This window comes from Meleagris gallopavo, chromosome 11 (assembly GCF_905368555.1).
Source record: "Meleagris gallopavo chromosome 11, MGAL_WU_HG_1.1, whole genome shotgun sequence".
Taxonomy (NCBI): domain Eukaryota; kingdom Metazoa; phylum Chordata; class Aves; order Galliformes; family Phasianidae; genus Meleagris; species Meleagris gallopavo.
In genome coordinates, this window is record NC_139414.1 from 8,270,059 (window position 1) to 8,285,011 (window position 14,953).

The 14,953-nt window shown below is 37.7% G+C and overlaps 1 protein-coding gene across 19 annotated transcripts in view; it reads left to right on the forward strand.

Annotated features, from left to right (window-relative positions):
* Positions 1 to 1,764: 1,764 nt before the first annotated feature.
* LOC104912568 (uncharacterized) overlaps positions 1,765 to 14,953 on the forward strand; it is a 98,041-nt gene continuing 84,852 nt past the window's right edge. For 3 of the 19 annotated variants that reach the window (XR_014885403.1, XM_085232595.1, XM_085232596.1), the window contains exons 1-2: positions 1,786 to 1,980; positions 2,486 to 2,574. The gene's annotated coding sequence lies outside the window, so the exon portion shown is untranslated. Of the gene's footprint in view, positions 1,981 to 2,485; positions 2,575 to 14,953 lie in introns of all 19 variants that reach the window. The other 16 variants (XM_085232593.1, XM_085232591.1, XR_014885397.1 and 13 more) reach the window with 12 other exon arrangements.

Consider the following 14,953-nt stretch of genomic DNA (forward strand, 5'->3'; position numbering starts at 1 on the left):
AATCGCTCTCTAAACACTGTGGTGGAAGTGGGCTTTCTGAAGGGTAAGTTGACTGTAGCAGAGTGTAGTGACTCAGCCATAGTTTTAACCACTAATGATCATGTAGCAACATATTTTCAGACAAGAAAAAAGCTGGAGAGTAAATCAGATGAGTTCTCAAACCACATAGCAAAATGAAAGCAGTGGTTACGATACAAGCTGTTTTATCACCCTAGCAATTTTTACAGTGGTTGTGACTGTAATTTTAGTAAATCCAGCTCTAGTGTTCAGTTAAAGGAAAAAAAAAAGTTTGGAGTTGGTTTGAGATTTTTGATTTGGCTTTTTGAGTTTTGGTTTTCGGTTTTCTTTAATGGACTGAGTTTTCATGTACTGTAAAAGGTCAGGAATTAATGGGAAGGGTTGATTCCCATCTCTCTCTCAGCAGTACCTGGGTCTTTAAGAATATATTTTGCTGCTACATTGGCCTGAAGTTGGCAGTTTATCTGTAACAATCTCTATCTTGTGGTCTAAGCCTTAATCCAGCAGCAGGAGGCTTGGCACCTTTGAACTGGAGACATAAAAAGTAGCAAAATTGTTCTCTTATAATTCCACAGCATACTTTTTACAAGTCTTCTCTCTAATTGTGAGTGTGATGACTACCCTCCCTTCAAGGTACTCTTACAGGGAGCACATCTTTTTATTTCTGGCTGGCAAATGAGAGGGATGGTCTGGCAGGAGCAAAGCTGCTGGAACTCTGCCATCCCCACCAGCAGTGGCTCCTAGATGCCTGTAAGCTCATTTCTGAAACCATGATAGTTGAAATGCTTGAGAGAGGCAATATCTGTGGGAAGTAGTAAGAGTTTTTATTAGATTGATATTCCTGGAAAAACATGGTCTTTCAGGCAGTAAAGCCCGTCTTCAGGTCTGAAATTGGCCTCCTTTCCACATAGCTTCACCTGGGCCGAGAGATGATAGTGTCTGTAAGCTACTCTGCTTTTTTCCAACTTTATTTTTTTTCCTTCTAATCCAAGGCTATTACCCCTCCCTACAATTGCTGACTTGACTGTTCAGATAGCATCAAGGCTTCAGCAGGTGGCAGAAGCTAAATTCGTCAAGATTACTTGATTACAAATATGAGGTGGGTCAGAGGTGATGCATACTGAAAGGAATGTGTTTCTGGTCACCTGAGTAAGTCCGGAGCTTATTTCTCCCTGCATGCTTTGCCTGTTTTAATGACCCTGCAGGGAGATGAAAAATGATGAAATTTGTTACAGGAGTGATAATTTGAGTGTCTTTCTCTTAAAGCTTTCTATAGTTTAATCAATACATATCAGAACTATAACATATATGTTGCTATGATTTTTTTTTTTTTAACTTCTGCATGTGAATATCCAGTCAAAAATATACTCAGCAAGTGTAGATGGTATCATTACTAACACCTGTTTTTCCTCAGGTTTGTTTCTGAACAACTAAATATGATGAAATGAACTTCTGTTGCTGGTGTTTCTGATCTGGCTCTGAAGAACCTTGCAGTGGCAGCCTGGTCAGCCACTCCTTGCTCTGATATGTAACCCTGTGGAGTTGAGAAGGAGGTTTCCTGGAAGGTATTAGTTTTCTGGGCTCTTGTTTGTGCCTGTTAAAAAGCCTCTCACTAATTATGGAATGAGTCATGCAATCCTATTGAATTACAGTATATGCACCTGTAAGATGTTCTGCCAAATAAAACAGATTCTCTCAAGGATATCTGAACGTATCAATGTCATAGCCTGCTTTGTTTGTGATAGAGTGAAAAGTTTTACTTTGTGTGCGTTATTTTAAGTGCACTCACAGGTTGTTGCCTGATCAACCACACCCTGGTGTGATGAATGTAAATGCCAGTCTCACTACCTGGGCCTCCTTTGCAATCTGATGTCCATACGGACAATGAGGCTCAACTGTTCTGGATGTTCTCTTTCTTCCCTGCACATGGCCAAAAAAGCCAGGAAAGTGCTGTGGGTTGGGGTGAGTGCAGACTCTGTAGTTGCCTTAGGGGGGATGGAGCCTGGGGAAGGGTTGCATTGTGGATTAGTGGTACTGTTGAGGCATTTCTCTCCAGTGTGGCAAGTTAAAAATCTCCTGGGAGCTGCACTAAGCACTTAATGTCTGCTGGGTTCCTAAAAGGGTGTTCTCTTTTGACTTGAAGAAAGCCTGAGGGCCAGTTGAGAAAACTATTCAAGGTTGACACTAATATGAAAGGATTATGGTGAAATCTAAACTTCTAGGTGAGCCAGCTGCAATGCAGAACAGGTGACAGATATCTGAAAGGGCGTGAGTATGGTTGTTTAATCAGTTGCTCCCGAGGAGCTGGGGCTTGGATGGAAATCCCAGCTTGCTTTCTCCTTTAGAGAGCCCCCCTGAAAGGGATACAGGGTTGTGTGGTACAAAAGCTTAAGCACAGGGAAACAGCCTGTTTACAGCTACTGGAGGTTGTGGCTGTGTTTCTAACACAGCTTTCTTCCCCTTTTAGGGAAGGCAGTAGATATGGAAAGAGAAACAAGTCATTTTTCTCCAGTGCTACTGAGGCTTGCCATTGAGTTCCTACAAGGCGGAGTGAAGGTAAGTAAAAAATGTGTTGAATTGATTCGCTTCAGGTGCCTATTTTATTTTTATTTTTATTTTTTATGGCTATCTTGAGTGTTATATAAATGTGTTTTGCGTTTTAATGTTAACTGGGCCCATTGTGATCCTCCTCTTGTGGATTTTTCTCAGAATATTAGCGATACATGAAACCTCTGTTTTCATCACTGTTGCCTGTACTTCTTAGAAAGACAAAGTTTTGTTGTGTTTTTTTTTTTTAACTGTCTTGCAACTTTCTCAGACAAATCATACTTGCTTCTGTGTTATGTTGGCTTAAACCCTTTTATGTTTGGTTCAGGATATAAAGGACTCTGAAATGATGTGTTTTTTAGTTAAGGTGTGTCCACCTAATATAATTGATCACAAATAGAAAACTCAGGACATTTCTGTGCTTCAGAGTTGTGGGGGAACAGGTAGTGGAGTAACAGACAAAAAAAAAACAAAACACAACAGCAAAAAACAAAATGTCTTTTTTTCTATGGAGTATGTATGCTGATAGTTCTTTTTTTTTAAATAAGAGCATTTCTGAATCTTGTGTGGAATTAAGAGGGATAAGCTCTGAAAAGTAAGGTCTCTAATTGAGCCTTCATTGTTTATCTGAACAAGTATAACATGCTATTTCAGAAAAGCAGTATTTTTATTTGATGTAGTTAAAGTGAATTATTGATGTTACAGCTGTTTATACTATTGAGTGATCTCACAACTATCAGATTTTTGGTGGTTTCTATATCACATCTCAAGGAAGTGTTACTTTGTGAGCTAAAAGCCATGTGAGCTAAAAGCCATAGTTACTTACACCGTTAATAATTCCTAAAGGTGACTTAATTGTTCTTATCTAGATTAACGTATAGCTGGGCATATCTATCTGCTTCCATTATGTTTCTCACAGTACATGTTAATGAGAAAAAAAACTTCCTTGTTCAAAAGAAATTTTACAGGAACTTGCTATTTTTTCTGTGGTGTCGTTTTATTACTTTGTTGCTAGCTCAAGGTTTATACAAGAATTTTATCTTTTGTAAACTTACACAGGTTCTTATGGTTTGCCTGCTAGTCTTTTTAATTTTATGAAACTTAAGTGGTGATATTAAAGAAAAATACTGTAATTTTTGAATTGTAATTTTTAAACTTGGAATTAAGCTAATTAAGCACAGTTTCTGTTTCTGTGCTGAGCTGCATGGTAACTTTATGGCTATGCTTCTTCACTTGAAGCAATGAGGGCTAGGACAGAGGAGGAGGATTGGGTTTCTTTTGTACTGATCCCTTTCACTTTCCTCTAGATGTCACTGCTGAAAATATTTCAGAGGAACAGCGATACCCACAGTGGTAGCTAGAGCAGGCCTTTTGCCTGTCTGTTTCTCAATCCTCTCTGGGTCACTATTTAGCAGAAAGCCAAAATCTTCCATGATAATTGTGCACCGTGTTAAATACGAAGAAAGCCTTGTCATCTCTGATGCCTGAGGCATGGATTTCATTAAACATATCTTCATAGTGTGCCTAACTTCTAATTCTTAATACTGGTAATTAAGTCATCCAGATTTTTAATGAGAGTCTTGAACTTAACTGCCCTGGATCTTGATCCTGAAGTGTTTCTTTTTTAAAAGAACAGTAATCCACTACATCCTTTTTATCTAATATTCCCCTCATCAATAAAGCAAGCAACTAAAGAGGCCCCAGTATAAAATGTGATGATATTATGTTGAGGCTATAAAATAGGCAGTAAGGTAATGTGCGTAAATGCATGTTAGGAATTTGGATAGTAAAGCATGCAGGGAAGGTGTGTCGAATCTCTGACAAATAACATCGTAATTGATTTGACCTAGGTAGAGAAACTGCACAAGCCAAAAGAAGGCTTTCTGCATACTCGTTCCCTTTATTTAAGAAAAGAGAGAGGAAGCCAGCTCATTTGGCATAGATATATATATGTACACATACATGTGTTTGTGTGTGTACATACTTAACACAGTTCAAGAGAAAAGAATAAGTACCCTATTGAACCAGAAAAGTAAAAGCATGGTGCACAAATCTGTGGGGAGCTGGGAAGAGATTGTTTTCTGCAATATCTTGGGAGACACCTTAACAGAAACTGGCTCAAGCTAAGGAATGGGTTAATAAGTGCTGTTTATATTGCTTGTTCCCATGCATAAACTTTCAGAAATTTAGGGGCTTAGTTAACTGTTTGCCATTTCTGAACAGCATCAAGTAGAAACAAAATACTTCTTTATATTTATTTTCCAGCTAAGTAGACCTTACTGGAAAACATCTTTTCTGTCAAAAGTGACTTTTTAAATATGGATGAAAAATGTCAAAATTTTGTGGTTTTTTTTTTTTTAGGGTTCTGGGAACTGAAATTCAGCCTAAAGCTAAAAATGACACACACATCTGAAGTTCAGATAAAATCAGGCATTCTAAAAATACTTGAAGTTGTTCTAGCTTCTTTTAAGTGAAGCATGATTAGTTATGGAAAACTGATTCCTGACTTTAGTCATGTCTGTTACTAGAATTGGTCAAAGCATCATCGAATTGTGATGAAGAAAAATGCAGTAAACTTTTCCATACTGTGTATTAAAAGAACTATCCATGAGTTATATTGATCTTATGGGGGAAAAAAAATCAAACTTCAAAGTAGGTAAAGGCTGTAGTTATTAAAGTTGCATGCTTTAAAATCCAAGGTTAGTTATTTTTCATCCTGTCATTGGGAATTAGCACCCATGATGGGCGAGGGGGGGAGCAGGTGGAACTGCTCTTGTATTCAGCAAGAAAAGTCATAGAGAAATCCAATGACAAAAAAGTGAAGTTATGTAAGTTCAGATTAGAAATAAGGCAGTTTCTTATCAAGAATAATTATCACTGGAACAGTGACTTACCTAGACATGTGGTTGTTTCTTCACCACTTTGAATACTTTAAGTATGAATGAATATCATTATAAAACATGTTACAGCTCAAACACAAAATATGGTCTTCAGGCACAGATTGTCAGCTATTCATCTTAGGATAGTATTCCTATAGAACTTGATGAATTTTGTATATATGCTTTATGGATCAGGCAAATAAAACAGTGTATAAAACAATGTATATGCGCATTTGAATGATGTAGCACACAGAGAAACTTGGTCCTCTGGATTTCCTAAACTCCTCTTTTAGTTGTTCCAATTCTCTGGGACAGTAATGGTAGGAAGATATCTCCAATATTGCCAGCATTGTTTTCTGGATTCCACTGAGCTACTTAGTGAAATTGCAGTGAGGCTGCTGCTCTTTTCAAGGCTATCTGCTAAAATACTGCAGGATAATGAAATCTGAAGGGCAGCTTATGATATCAGTAAAACCAGATGGTATACGAAAGCAAATGTAATGAATTAACTGACATAAGTTAAAATTGATTGTTAGTATAATTTCCTCAATTTGCAGATACTTTAATAATGGATAATGCCTAAAAATCCTTACCAAAATCAATTGGACAATTCACACTGTGCAGTAACTTGAGACTTGTTTCTTTCTAAATAATTAAAAGACCAGGCCTTTAATAAGCCTCTACTTAATGTGTTTAACAGCCTACCTCATCAGACTCTCAACACTCATACAAAAAAAAAAAAAAAAGTTAGGACTGGAATTACTAGTGATGATGCTTCTGAAATTGGAGCTCAGTTATATTTCTATTTTGTTGTACAAGGAGTACAAGAAATTCTACCTGTTTGTCCATGACAGAGCAACAGATTTCACCAGCTAGAAATAGAGGTTACTTTGGTAAAACAGTTGGCCTTGAGAATGACTTTTTTTTCTTTAAAATAAGGATCTCAGAGGACATCATGTTCTCTTTTAAGGTCAAACTGACATGAGCAAAAAAAAAAAAAATCTAGATGAGTTACAGAAAAATCTATTGTACTCTCTGTACAGATTCCTTAAAGGAGCATGCCGAGTTTGACATCATAAAATTCAAAACAAAATCTGACTCTTGTTAACTGTAATTATAATATGTTATTTGTGTCAGCTAAGTACATAATGCCCCTAAAAGATTTTTATCATGGGATCTGTTGAGGTTGAGCTGTCTCTATAGCAAAGTCTGAGAACATATTTTGATATTCATTAGATCCCACTGAAAACTGTTAAATATTACTAGTCTGATATATTTTGGCTGTCGACGTCCACTTAAAATAGGTTTATGTTTCTCTAAAATTATTGTAGTCTGAACAGCAGAAGTAATTTTAATTTATGACTAACTTATTTGGTAGCTCCCTCTCTGGTAGCTAAACATATTGTGGCCCCACAAGTGGTGGAACAGTCTTGTTCTAGATTTTTCCTCAGAGGGAAATTTCCTAAGAAAGCTGTTGGGGCCCCAGCTGTCTCTCCTCACATGTTGAACACTGGGCTCCAGCAGAGTTTAGCCCCTCTTGTCTATGGTGCCTGAGAAATGGCACCCAGTGCTGGGTGATTGGGAAGGCAGGATGGAATTACCTGCATGCCTGTGAGCCCCTGCAAGACATCATTCAAGTAGCAGAGACAGTCCTCTGGGCATGGCTGGGCACAAACATTTTTCAGAGATGGGCAGAACTTGCTTTGTGGCTCAAGGACTGTCTTGAATGCTGGACATGTGCATGGCCTGGGTGAGTCTCTGTTCCTGGTGCTCAAGATAGCATTTCTGGGCAATGAGGTGAAGTTTGGGGAAACTCAGAATGAGCAGTGCTAGGAACACCACAGGTGGGATGAGCAGCATTTGTGTGGGTGCTCACTGGCATGTCTGAACTGTCCTTACTTGGAGGACTGTAGGTGTAAGTGTCCCCTTGGTTCCATTGTCCTGGCTCCCTGTTGTGGCCTTGTAAAATGTGAATGCTTATTTAGTACTAACTCCTGGTTCTGCAGGCTGATCTGTAACATGGAGCTCATCTCAGCTATAACTGAGCCCATTTTATATCTGTGTAGGGCTTATTCTGAATGCATTTCTAGCACATTTGAACTTCCTTCAAGAGCAATTGTGAAATTTCCTGTAACTAATTTGAAAGCAGTAACACCATTGCTAGATGGTGTTCAAATGTTCTTGAAGAGCTTAGGGAGCATGACCAATTCCTGGAGCAGTGTCAGAATGTTGGCTGGGACTTTTTATTGAAAAGCAGTGTATTCCTGAATGGGACCATGGGGTGCTTTTTTTATTTCGTAGTGGAATGTGGCATTCGAGAATGGAGATGTTGCTGTTGAAATGTAATTCTCCTAATCACCTCTTATCTCTGAAACATACAGTAGGAACCAGATCATGGCTTGTGTCAGTGCTCAAATGTGTAGCTTTGTCATGCTGAAATTGTTTATTGGAACAAAGTAGTTTTATTGTGGATGAGCTTTTTGCTATAGGATGGAAATTATCATCAAGTCTCAAGACAGTAAGAAGGGTTTGTCTGTAATTCTTTAAGTGCACTCATGGCACTCAAGCTGTTTTCAGTGAAAACTTCCTTATTAAAGTATAGTCTGTTTATTATTAGAATCCTGGTCAAGCATTGTAAGAGTTATAAAAAATCTGAAGGATTTAAATACTGTTTGGAAAAAAAAATGGCTAGTATGGCTCTGATGTCTTTTCATGTAACTGAAATAGTTACCTGTAGACGTGTGTTTAGAGGCACAAACAATGCGTTGCGGTGGCATTTGAGGTAAATGGAATGACATTTGACATAAATGAGCTATTTCAGGAAGATGCAATTATTCAGCCTCATTTTAAAATAACTTTTGCTGAACTCATACTTACAGATAAAGAGAAACTTTGCATGGTATATAATCATTCTCAGAAGAGATGTTATCAGAAGGTATTTAATAATATTCACTATTATGTATTTGGAGGACACGTGATCCTTTACAATGAACTTCTACAGCATGTAGTGCAGAAAGACAGTGGGTTTGCAGCGTTAAGGTGAATGACAGTAAGAGAAGCGATTTAAAGAAAAAACTACTTGATTTGTGAGTGTATGATCTGCACTAGATACCACACTTAAAACAGGAGAAGATGTGATTATAGACAGATTAGGGGTTGGGGTGAAGGAAAAGCCGTTTTCTCTTAAAAAATAGCTGTGGAGCAAGTAATCATATTACATCTCATCCCTGTCAAACTTGTGCAGTAATGGAGCTCTGTGCCTGCTTCACAGAAACAAACCAAATGCATGGGTTAGTTTTGCATCTTGAAAGATAAAGTCTCTGACAAGCTAAGGATTGAATTAAAATGTAACCCAATCTAGTTTAAGAACAACCTGTAGAAGCTCAGAATTTTGGTCACTGAAGCCAAGGGGAGCATATCAGTTTTATCTCTGCACAAAATCAGGCAGCTAGTCTTTAGATGTAGAAAGGTAATTTTGCATAATTGTGGCTATGTAGAAATTCAGTGAGAATAAGATGAAGGTTTAAGCTGCCAATTTACAGAGCACAAATCCAAAATTTGTCATTTTTACTCTAAGTTATTTACTACTTTTTTAAAAACAGTTCAACATGATTTGCTTGGTGACTGAGAAAGGATGTTCCCACTTAACATACGTACCCATGTGTACAATTAATCTCTGGGTTAATGTTTGGAGGAATAAATCTTATTTGAAATCTTTAGTGTAAATTAAGCTAAAAGTCATGATTTTAAAAAGCATTTCCTATTTAGCAAATGTTTTGATGCTGAGTCAGTGTTGCATAACTGACATTAGGAGGAAAGAAGTATTACCCGTATCTACTTCTACTCTACTGGAGATATTTTTTTTCCTCAAGAATGAATTTTGAGGCCTGAGTAACCAGGCTTCACTGTGCAATTGCAACACTGTATGGGTGAAACTGTGGCAGAAGGTAATTGCTTATGCAGCTTTTAGAGAGGGGATAAGGAAAATCTTTCTATAGAAGAGTTCACCAGACTACAGGTTAGCATTTTCAGAATGGAGTGGCAAAAGTGAGGGATATGTTTTTGTTTTTTTTTTAATTAAAAAATATAAATTAAACGTACCCATTGAAACAAAAACTACCACAGGTGAGAAGCTTGTTTCTTTTCTAAGCTCAATTATCTATGTAATGAAATTAAGCACTTCTGAAATGTGTTTCATCCAGGCATGTATGTCTTTATACTTCAAAATGCTGTTTTAAGTCTTGCATAGGTGGTTTGGATTCCTTATTTTTGTCACTTGAATGATAGAATGGCTTGGTTTGGAAGTAACCTTAAAGATAATCTCTTTCCAGATTGCTCTGCAGTGTCCAGGATTATCAGGCACCAGATTGGGTGCCATCCAACCTGGCCTTGAATATCTCCAGGGATGGGGCATCCACAATTTCTCTGGGTAGCCTTTAGTGAAAAATTTCCCCATGACATCTACTCTAAATCTTCTCTAGTTTAAAATCATTCTGCTTTGCCCTATTACTATCTACCCATGTAAAACATTGATTTCCCTCCTGTTTTTAAGATCCCTTTAAGTACTGGAAAGCCACAGTGAGGCTTCTTCTGAGCCTTCTCTTCTCCAGGCTGACCAAGCCCGTATTCACAGCAGAGGTGCTTCAGCCCTCTGAGCATCTTTGTGGCCCTCCTCTGAACCTGCTCCAACAGCTCCATATCTTTGTTGCTCTGGAGGCCCCAGGGCTGAATGCAGATCTCTAGATGGAGCCTCATAAGGGCAGCCTCCTCTTCCTCAGACTAAACAACCCCTGTTCCCTCAGTCTATTCTTGGAGGGCATGTTCTCCAAACCCTTCACAAGCTTGCTTGTGTTTGTTTAGAATTCAGATTAAATTTCCACTTTCCAACGTAGCAGGCAGTACCAAAGCCAGTGCAGTCCCTTGCAGGACTCCCCTTTGACATACCTTTCTTGCCTGACAGTAAGCATCTGATAGGTGCTCTCTGGATATTAGCATTATCTTCCAACCACTATCAAAATCTTCATAAAATTCAAGGAGTGACATCTACTTCTTCCCCATTGCCCATCTGCTGCCTACGGTAAATCATGTCAAGTCAGTCCAGTTCCTTTCTCTTACAGCTAATGTCGAGTGTGGACATGTCAATTGCCATGTTTCTTCTGGGAATTTCTAGTTTGCAAGTATTCTGCCCGATGGAGAAGTTAGGCAGGCTGGCATATATTCTTTCCGTGTTCTGTCTCTATTAAAACATCTATTGATATGGCAGTGTGCTTGAAATAGTATACATTTCATGTTAGAAAGCATCTAGAAGTTTTACAGCTGGTTATATGAATCTTTAAACAAACTGGCAGAAGTTTGTGGCAGTGTACTACTTTATGCGAGGGCCTGAGCTTCCAGACACTGAGAGTTCAGTTTTCCTCAGAAACAGCAGACAATAGCTACAACTGGGACCTCTGAAGCAGAGCCTATACAAGAGCTAAACGTGAGTCACTAGAAACCATTTTACAGCCCAGTAAGCTTTGCCTGTGCTTACTCCAAACTTTTACTTACACAAATAAATCAGCTGATTCAAGACTGTTCAGGGCTTTCTTCTCCCTTAACTATTTAGTAAAAATAGTCCAGTATAGTAATACACAAAATAGAAGGTGATCCATTTTCTGAACAAATAGCTGTCAGTTCTGAAATAAGAAAAAGTGATGGCAAAAACTTAAGCCAGAGTTTTAATATGGTCTCCCATGTTAAAATATTTCGTTATTAGATAAAAATATGGAACTCAAAGCTAACAGCTGTTGGCTATAGAGAGTCTGACAATGGTATTTCCATGGAAATGGATTTCTGTGTATTTATATGTAGGTTGCTCTGAAAGAAATGCCTCCTATTTATTTCCATGGAAACTACAACAGATACGAAGAGTACAATAACAATATTTGATAGAGGAAATTCTCAGCTACAAAACATTACTTTTCAACATAGTTATTATCATTAGCTTGTTGATGCAGATGAACTGATCAAGATGTTTTTTTGTGGTGTCACAGGTGGGCATGGCAGTCTAATATGAGAAGAACTGGATTCTGTTCAGATACAAAAAGTATTTTATCAGAAAACCTGTTTAGCACTAGGTTTTAAAACGTTTTTAATTATGATGACGTGTAATCATAATCATTTGTCACAAGTATTCATAAATGTTCTCTCAAACATTTAAAGCTGTTGTCCATCTAAGAATCCATTTGGTTATGCTTGTTTTCTGCAAAGCACCTACCTGTTGTTGCACTCAAGGTTTGTTTTGACCGTATGAAAAAAGGAAGTAGGTGAATAGTCACTTACTGTTTGATTGGAAAGAGTTTTGCATGTTACTTTAAAGGTGGAAGTTGATTCACTTGGATTTGGCCATCAGAACAAATGTAAGCAACAATGTGGTCAGCTTTGGTAGTTAATAATAAAAAGAAGTGTGATCGTTCCAATATATAAGGTATCAGCTGAAAACTACCTTGTAAGGTTGATATGTTGATAATTGGGAAATTATTTTCAATAAAAATTTCAGACCCAATTTTATTTCAGTTGAGATCCACATTTGAGCATTCAGGTCCAGAGAATGAACACAAAGTTCTTTTCTTCCTGCTTTGTCCTCAAGCCCTGAAGAATTAAGTAATCTCTCCTATGGTAGTGTAGACAATGTGAAGCCATTGGTGTCCTTCTTATTCCTTCTTCCTATGGTCCTAGGGGAAAGCATGCTTTTTACAGAAATAAGGAACTTCTATTCTGTCAGTTCCCTTTTTGTCTCCCTCCTGAACAGTTAAGCCGATATGAGCCGTACTTGGTCTCGTAATGAATTCAAAGGTAAAATCAATGCTTATCACACATAGTGCTTCCTTTAATGTATTTGGAAACTCCATGCAGTGTGGCTAGCAGCATCCTTACCTTGCTTTACACTTCTGAAATGGAAAAAAAAAAAAAAAAAGTATTAATTTTACATAAACTGTGAAAATTTAAGCACATGTAAAGAAAGAATGTCTGCCTGGGATGCTGGTAAAACTGGAAACGTGCACTTCAGTCAGTGCATTGCTGGATAACTGCATCATAAATAAAATGCTTTTCCTTTATTGTTTTAAACTGGACATATCTTACAAATAACTACTGAACAGCATGTCAGGACAAAAAATATAGCTAACCAACAGCAATGCTTTTAGTTGCACAGCTCCAGTTTGGCTTTGGCTGTATTACTGCCATTGGCTATCAAACAATCTGTTTAAAAACTTATTCAGTCCATATTTACATATACAATTATCAGCACCCAGCTGTAACTTACGCATGTCCAAAGTGAGTGTGATACTTAGATGGAAGCACTGCCTGTAAACAGAAGAATTAACCTCTGTCATCTAGGTCATTATTTTTATCTGTTTTATTTTAAAAAAGAAATCTTTTGGAGCACAATCATTTGTTAGTTGTAGTGCTTAATATACACTTCATGTAATAATTAATTAGGCTAAATGCTTTTTGTCTTATTGATCTAAACATAAGATGCCACTTGGACCACCTAGAATCTATAAACACACTTTTCTTTTGAATTAATTGGTTACAGCTGAAGGTACAACTTGATCCAGCAGATTGATGTTGGAGTTTTGTGAGTTCTAATCATTTCAACTTGCATGTTTGTCCTGTACAAATCTTCAGCACATGCGTTAACTACCTACACATTGAATTATTAGAATCATAGAATCGTTTGAATTGGAAGGAACTTTTCAAGGTCATCTAGTCTGACTCCCCTACAGTGAACAGGGGCATCTACAGCTTTTGATTTTTACATGATTGATTCTTAGGAGATCTGTTTCAATCTACTTAAGTTGAAGTTCTAATACGTGATAGAGCTATTTAATCAGAAAACTTGCAATAAATGGCCTAACCCTAAACCCTAGAGTATCTGGACAGAAAATATACCATCAAAGTATTAACCAGCTTTATGGAGTCTGTATTTTATCTAGTTTTCTTCCCTTCTGATAACAGATGAAGGATTTGACTTCAGCCTGATTCGTGATCTTATATATAATATCCTGTGCTACCTGGGTATCTCTCAGTTACAAATGTCTGCATGACTGAGAGCTTATTTTGTTCTCAATCCCATGTGTTTGGTCCCTCTCGCTCCCTTTAATACCCTGGCCAGAAATACGATTTCTTAAATATGATTATTGATATTCTAATCTAAAATTCAGATTCACTTTACGTGTACAGTACTGTGTGTCAAAAAAATATTAAATGAAAAAAGAACATAGTTTGGATGCAAAAGATCTTGTCCCTTCTGTCACAATTCAGTCTGAAGGCCTCCAGTTCAACAGCATATGAGCAAGTAACAATCCCATACATTTCAATGGGAAAATCAGAACTTGGTTTTGTGTTGTTTAGTGAAGGTATGAAGTCCAAAGCTACTGCCAGTGAAGTTTGAAGCATGAGATTAATTTTTTTCTAAATTTGTAGTGCAAATTCAAAACCCCCAAAGTATGGCTGTGTAGGTTCTGTAAAATGCTTTCATTGAGCGATAAAGGCAAGGTTCTGAAGAGTAATTAAAGCAGCTTTGCTGCATAAGAGAATGAAGTTTGTTTGTTTTTAAAGGAGGAGAAAAAAGATCCTCTACGATATAGGCATGTGATTGGAGAATGATGTGTGGATCAACTGAGGGGAAATTAGTGACTTGTGTGTTTGTAAGCAGTTCAGCACTATACAGTAAGTTCTGTGGCAAACTTTATCTTTGAATTTTTAACATATGGACATCCATCATAGCATATGTGTGAGACCATTTTTCTTTATGATACCAGGTAGTTAAAAAACACTGAAAAAAGCAGTGGAGAATAGAGATCTCCAGTTGCTCTAAGCAAGGAGCTGAATTTATAGCAGCCAAAACTCACAACCAATATGAGAGCAGGGTAGTGCAAAAAGCCCATTGGGAGCATAGAGTCTGAGGAGTGAGTGTGTGAACTGGGGAGGCAGCTGGTTTGATTTCAGAAATGTACAGTCACCTTCTCTCTGTAAAAGGTTGGAGAGATCGTTCTTAAGCAGGGAAGATTCAACAGTTCAAAAACTCATCTTGGATCAATTTCTATTTCACTTTTTTCCATGAGAACATCTTAGCAGCACCATTCCAATGCCCAGGGCTGTGCGATCAACAGGAACCTTTTGCTGAGAGATCAAAAGGGGTGGTTCCACAGCTCCTCTCAGCTTGTTCAGTTCCTCAGGGAAGGGCCTGGCCCATGGTGAGATAAAAGGAATGGATAAAGGAATGAGAAGTGGGGAGAGAACTATTAATGGAAGAGACCTTATTCCCTGTCTACAAGGATGCTGCACAGCACCCTTGTACAGTGTTTGATATACTGACTCTTCAAGTCACATTCCCAGTCGCTAGCTGTTTGTGGTAAAGCAAACAACCACAATTAAGAAGCTCTTTAGCCAACGAAAATCTGATTTTAAAATAATAATGCAAAAAAAGCTGGATTTGGCAGAGTATTTAGGTATGTGCATAAATC